Below are 7,492 nucleotides of genomic sequence, written 5' to 3'. Positions count from 1 at the left end.
ACCATCAATTTGTTCCCTACAGCTAAGAGTCTGTTTCTTTGTTTCTCTTTTTCTCGTTGCTCATTTTTTTTGTTTGTTTCTTAAATTCCACATAAGAGTGAAATTATATGGTATTTGTCTTTCTCTCACGGACTTGTTTCACTTAGCGTTATACTTCCTAGGCCTATCCATGTTGCTGCAAATAGCAAGATTTCATTCTTTTTTATGGCTCAATAATATTCTGTCCGATATTTTAATAATATTTTTTCTTCCAATCCATGAGCATGGAATGTCTTTCCATTTCGTCGTGTTGTCTTGAATTTCTTTCGTCAGTGTTTTATAGCTTTTAGAGTACAGGTCTTCCACCTCCTTGGTCAAGTTTATTCCTGAATATTTTATTTATTTATTTATTTATTTATTTATTTATTTATTTATTTATTTTAACAACTGATAATCAATTTACTAGAAAGTTTGATTTAAGCATCTGCAATGGTGACTTCAATCTTGACTCCTGGCTCAATACTGATGGAAGTAATCTGCTTAACAATCTCAGAAGGAATGTGCAAATCAATGAGTCACTTGTGGATTCTCATCTGAAAAATGATCCCAAGTCTTAGAAACTTCACCACAAGGAGGTTTTCTGTTTTGTTTTGTTTTGGTTTTTTGTAGTGATTCTCAGAGTCTCCGTAGACATCCAAACTGGTTCTTTCACTTTGAGATTCCTTTCCTTTGCACCTCTGATCGAGTCAGCACCCACCTTCTCCAAAGATTTTCTGTTGCAGCTGGTTAGAGTAATTTTAATTCTGTGAGTCGCCATCTCTGGTTCCCTGGGTGTCTTCCCAGTGTCTTCAAAAGCCATGGCTGTGGCATAGCTTCCTGACCGACTTGTTCCTCAGTGACAGCAAACAGCAGTGAGTGAAGAGCAAGAGTGGGGTGACCAGAGCTCTGCTATAGCTGTGACCATGTCTTCCTCAGAGAGCTGAATATTTTGTTTTTGGTGCAACTGTAAATGAAATTATTTTCTTAATTTCACTTTCTGCTGCTTCATTATTATTGTATAGGAATGCAACCGATTTCTGTGCATGGATTTTGTATCCTGTGATTTTACTGAGTTCATGTATCAGTTCTAGTAGTTTTTCGTGGAGTCTTTGGGGTTTTCATTGTATAGTATCACGTTATCCGCAAATAGTGAGAGTTTTACTTCTTCCTTACCAATTTGGATGCCTTTTATTTCTTTATGTTGTCTGATTGCTGTAGCTAGGACTTCCAGTGCTATGTTGAATAAAAGTGGGGATAGTGATAAGACAGGTTTTGATTTCTTCTTTGAGAAATCTTCTTGGTTGACTGAGAAATCTCTATTTATAAAGGAAATCTGCAATTGTCAGTGTGTGTCCCTCTCTGTACCGAGAAGAGAAGGATGACTAAATCTCTAGAAATGCTTATCAATGGAGAAGGCAACAACTTAAATCTGCACAACAACCATATCCTCCTTTACTGTGCTTTTCCTGGTAACTTCCCATAACTGGGTCCCCACCCTTATCATCTTCCTTGGTCTTTAGCTGGAGGTAGATTCAAGGTGGTGGCTTGGACCATTTTAGGAAGTTATTCTATTTTCCTGGGTATCTGCCATGTATACAGGAGGTATACAGGTTTTTAATCTTCCATTTGCTTTTCTCCTATCAATAGGGGAGGAGAGTTCCTCAGCCAAGAACCTAAAAGAGTAGAAGGAAAATTATTCTTCCTCCCTCATGGCCGTAGAACCAAAAGCATGAAATAAGGAGGTGATGTAGGAGTAATGAGATTCAGGACTACTATAGTCAAAATAACAAAATCCTTTACTGATGCTCTAGGAAGGAGGGATTAGATATTCTAGTTACAACCTGTAAGGAAATTTAAAAAATCCTGCCAGCAATAGACCCCTCTGTATGAATAGAGAAAGGAGAAATTTAACACAATGTAATATTGCATAAGCATGATCACATTCACATGTCTACAAGATGGCACAACAGTCTGGACAGACTTACAAAATCTGGACAGAATTTCAAATAAACACATAACTTAAAATAGAAGAAAGAACAATGAAGACTTCTCTTATCTCCTTGAGAGACGCGTAGATGCTCCGTGGTGTTGCTTGTATATCTCCTGAGACACTTACTTATATTCCCAAGGGGCAGAAGATATGTGAATTGAATTATAAAATCAAAAGGGTGAACCTCCTCTTCAGACATTTCAACTTTCACAAGATATCCTAAGGACAGAAAGATCTTCAAAGAAAATTTCATCATTTCACTCTTACAATCTACATCTGTAATTTATGATTTTTTAAATTGTTTAGGTATATTCATATGTGTTTACTATTTATAAAATTTATCTGTTAAAGTATATGTGGTTCTGCTGAGGATGAGTTGCCCCAAGATGTGCCACTTTGGCATGCAGATTATTTCAAACTGAAAAAATTAAGGCCCAAAAGACTCAGGAAGAAACTTCGATCTCCCCCGCTAACTGCCTCAGAGAATTTAGATGGAAGACTTGCTCCAGAAAGAGAGCAATCACTGTCGATAACTACATTATAACATGAACTAGGGATGGCAGACAGGAATTTAACAAAGTCTGTTTGTTAAAATTCCTCTCTGTGTTTCATCATTTCTGTGTGGCCCAGCAATCATTTGTTTACCAAGCATTTATTATTTTTCATCTTCCTGTGACTTGCTTTCCTTCCCTTTGAAGTTCCAGACTCCTAACCCCTTCTTCTTAGTTCAGGGTGACACACTTCTTTTTTCCTATCTTTGGAATCATTCATGTTTATGTGGATTCCCTGTAGTTAAGTAATTAAATTTGATTTTTTTTCTGTTGATCTCTCTCATGTCGATTTATTTTTTAGACCAGCCAGAAGAACCTCAAACAATAGAAAAAATTTTTCTTCCCTGCACAAACACATATCAAGGGGGTAAGAGTGGAGGCAGGAAGGACACCTGGCTTTCAGTCAGTACAGCATGTGACTCTTGATCTCAGGGTGGTGATTTCGAGCCCCATGTTGGGCAGAGAGTTTACTTTTAAAAAATGGAGGCAGGAAACTCTATGGAAATATTTGGTTGAAAGGAAACATTTTCTTAAAGTGTCAACACTGTCTGCCATGTCACAAACTTCTAGCCATACTTGCTCAATAAGAGGATATAAGAAAAGGTAAAGGCAGCTATTTTGCTAGAATTGCTCAAGACAAATATCAGAAACTAGCAAAACCTTAGACAAATGTATGGTATTGGTTATAAAAGTCATATGCCCGTCATTAGACAGAATCAGCCCTGGAGAGAAAACAGGCTAAACTATTAGGTTTTCCTGAATGACAGAGATAGTCTAGGTAGTTTGTGAATTGGCCCTTATCAGTAATATTATTTTGGCACACGTAATTCTAAATCTCAGTTCCTTTTTCTTGAAAGAAAAAGAAAAAGGATGAGAGAGACCTGTCTAGTGCTCTTCTCTTCCCATCTACAGTTATAAAAGATTCTGAGTCTCTTTAAAATAATAGCTTGGTCGGTTGGTTAAGTGTCGGCCTTTGGCAGGATGGGGGGGGTGGGATTTTAGGTCACATTAATAGAAGTCTATCAGTCTACTGTGGAGTCTACACACATCAAAATACATGTAGAGCAATATCCAGCTCTCTATATGCATGTTGCGGTGTTTTACACAGATTCTAAACCTAACTCTTATGTGATCTCTTCCTAAAGTAAATAGGACTATCTACAAATATTTGAAGAACTGTCATATTAAAGTGGGATTATATGTATATCTGTAACAGGGAAAAACTGTATATTGCCTCTATTTCCCTTGCTGCTGTGACCTATAGATTAGAAACTTCTGTTTAGCCTTGCAGGTAGGGAGATTAATCATCGAAGGAATTTTGCTTACAGCTAAGATTTATAAGAACTGTTCTTTACCCCAAATCTACCTTACCTGAGGAGATAAGGAAGTAGCCACAGCAGTCATCATCCCTATTCCTCAAGATTGAGGAATGATCGTAACTCAGGGGAAATTGAAACTGTGCCCCACAGAGTTAATGAGGCAGAAACTAGCAGAAAATTTAAAGCTTGATTTTCAGAGAACTATTTCCTCCAATCAGGTATTGTGTCTTTTTTTTTTAAGATTTATTTATTTATCTGAGAGGGCCGGGGCAGGGGCAGAAGGAGAGAGAGAATCCTTGAGCAGACTCCCTGCTTAGCGTGGAGCCTAATGAGGGGCTCTGTCCCAGGACCCTGAGATCATGACCTGAGCCAAAATCAAGAGTTGACTGCTTAAGCAACTGAGCCACCCAGGTGCCCCAGCTATTGCCTTTTTTTTTTTTAAAGATTTTATTTATTTATTTATTTGACAGAGAGAGCCAGCGGGAGAGGGAACACAAGCAGGGGGAGTGGGAGAGGAAGAAGCAGGCTCCCAGCGGAGGAGCCCGGTATGGGGCTTAATCCCAGGGCTCCGGGATCATGCTCTGAGCCGAGGGCAGATGCTTAACGACTGAGCCACCCAGGCGCCTCCAGCTACTGTGTCTTTTCAGACCCACTAACAAACTCACTAGCTGTCTCTATAGAAGCCTGGATTCAAGGTCAGCTGATAGGGTTCCACCCCATGAATAAGCAAGGTCTTGCATTCCTTACTCAAGATAACAAGGGCAAGACTCCATCCAGTTTATAACAGCTCTCAGAATATGCCCATAGCCTCTTCTCCTTGTCCTAAAATAACCTCCTAAAGTCAGGGGCTGAATTTTTCCTCATTCTGTTGTTAAGTCTTCACCCCAAAGTGAACATGGAATATATGTTACATGTATGTTTGCTCAGCGTGCGTGCTCCATTTTTCCTCATGAATAATCATAAGTTTTCCCATGCTTTTCGTCAATGTCTATGTAATCTCAACCCCTATGGTTATAAAAAACTTGTTCTCTCCCCCTTCAGGGAGGCATAGTTGAGGCTTGTCCTCCCATCTTCTCCTTTGGCTGCCGCTCACAGAAACCCTTTTCTTGCTGCATATCTGATGTCTCCATGATTAGCTTTGCTGCACACGGGGCAGATGGACTTGGGTTCAATTACGTATCTTACAGTTTCTGTGGGTGGAAGTAAAGTCAATGCATAGGAGTTATGGGAGGTAAATTTCAGCTCAACGAAAGGAGGACAATTACATTTTCCTTCTCCAAAGAACTTCCAGTCACTCAAAGTATTCAAGCAGAACCTGAATGCTCACCCGGTCCAGATGTTGTAAAAGGAGTGCTTCCTTGGATGAGAAGTCTGGTTGAATTTCTTAGTTCCCTTTCTAAGTCTGTGATGCTGGGACTCTCCTAATTGACCAATCTAATTATGATTCATCTTTCTTTGAGAGACTTTGTCTCTTCAACTTTGCAGAAAGAGCTCTCCTCAGAAATACCAAGTGCCTATGACAGGACAGTATTAGCTTTGGAAAAGTGCATGTCACCCTAGGTAATAAATGATCAAAGGGCTGGGATGTTAGAGACTGTCTTCTAGCCTCCAATCCCTGTCTCTCTACATTTTAGGTCCTCTGGTCCTCCAGGACTTATAAAAACTGTACCGTTCCTTTATTACCTTGACTTCTTTCTTCTCAGCCTGATTAAAACACCTGTGTTTATTTCCATAGTCAATAGCCCCTATTGTAGGTCATCAGCATACACACATTCACACACAGACTAAAACTGGGCTATAAGCCCTTTTCTTTCTGATTAAAATGTTTTATCTTCTATGTAAGGTGGAGGGTGCTTACCTGAGCTTCACAACCAAAGGTAATAATCTTTGTGTAGGTCACAGCTTCTCCTGAGAATCTTAGAGAAACACAGAGACAATTAGTCCCTGATGACACTGCTATGTATATTGTAAGGGAGGAAAAAAAATAATTTTTCTTATACTTTTCTAAATTCTTAGATGGGAATCCTATAACACGAGACAGAGCAACTAGAGAAAACAAGTTTATTAACACATATATCTCATATACACATGGGAGACAGCCAGGAAAAGGAGGCAGCTGAAAATTTGGGCTTACGTGTCCCCTTTGCCGGAAAACGTAAAAAGAACTTCAACAAATCAATACACGTAGGAACAACTGAATAGAAAGGTGGGCAAATAATGCAAACAAACAAATCACAGAATATAAATAGAATTTGGGGCGCCTGGGTGGCTCAGTTATTAAGCGTCTGCCTTCGGCTCAGGGCGTGATCCCAGCGTTATGGGATCGAGCCCCACGTCAGGCTCCTCCGCTGGGAGCCTGCTTCTTCCTCTCCCACTCCCCCTGCTTGTGTTCCCTCTCTCGCTGGCTGTCTCTGTCACATAAATAAATAAAATCTTTAAAAAAAGAATATAAACAGAATTAGCCAATAAACACATTAAAATATGTGCAGGCTCATTAACAAGTTAAGAACCCAACAGGCCTCAGTAGCTGAAGGGAAATGACATAGTCAAGAGCACAGATAGACTTGCCTTTATAACAAAAAAAGCCTCTCTCTCTGCCAAATAAATAAATAAAATTTAAAAAAAGTCAGCTTCACCCTTGGAGGGATTATTATCCTCAATTCCACTGCCTTCATGAAGCAGTACTGCTAGCTCAATGGGGTTCTTGATTCACAGCTGTTCTCCTAAATTTCTAGGCTGGATTTACTGAGGGCTCAACTAAATTAAAACATCATGGTGTCCATCGAGGCGCTACTGATGTTCAGTCTTAGCTCCAGCTACTTGCAAACAAAAGTGGATGTGGTTACTCCACTCAGTGGACAGAACTCAAAGTAGTCTTAACAGCTCTGGCCAATATGTCCCTTAATGAATCTTTTTTAACATTTTGGGCTGCTGCCAATATCCCAAGTATCTGGTCTACCACTTAGAAGACTACAGACTGGCGGATGAAAATATACCCCTCTTTGGAGCCATAAACCGTGGAAACAAATTTCAGCTGGCAATCAGACAGACTGAGTCACTAATGTAAATGTCTATAGAAAGGGGCTATTCTCTGATGAGACCAAAGGGAATCAAGCTGCTGATCAAGCCTGCTCAGATGTCCGTCATCACTAGCTAAATTTATCATTGTACTGAACGTGGCAACAATCTCACTTTTGTAGACTGGGCATAAATTAAAGGACTACGTGTTTCTGGTGTAAAAGTTATCACTTCATGCCAAACTTGTGACTTGCCAAAAGTTGACCCATTTGACTCACAGCAGGAGGACATGTTGCAAGAGTCATTGCTCCTTCCTTCTTTTGGCAAATTGACTAAATGGAATCTTGATTCCTTTTTTAAGGCTATCTGTGGTACTTCATTACTGTCAACACTGTTTCTGGTCATGGTTTTGCTGTTTTAGTCCAATCAGATAACTTTGGTCACCCATTTGTGACCCTTAAATCAAAACAGTACCATGTTCCACTTTCCAAACCATCTACGGTCTGACAATAGTTTGCTTCTTGTCATAAAAGTCACCCCAAAATGGACTGGTGATTATGGTATTTGATGGACATTCATGTCCATTAACATCTTCA

At 39.6% G+C, this 7,492-nt stretch overlaps 1 pseudogene; it reads right to left on the bottom strand.

Moving 5' to 3' along the window:
- Window positions 1–455: 455 nt before the first annotated feature.
- Window positions 456–838, bottom strand: LOC121105708 (annotated as a pseudogene).
- Between the last annotated feature and the right edge of the window lie 6,654 nt (window positions 839–7,492).

This window comes from Ursus maritimus, assembly GCF_017311325.1.
Source record: "Ursus maritimus isolate PB19 chromosome X unlocalized genomic scaffold, ASM1731132v1 scaffold_X1, whole genome shotgun sequence".
Taxonomy (NCBI): domain Eukaryota; kingdom Metazoa; phylum Chordata; class Mammalia; order Carnivora; family Ursidae; genus Ursus; species Ursus maritimus.
Note: the sequence above shows the minus strand (reverse complement) of the source record. Positions and strands in the feature narration are given on the sequence as shown.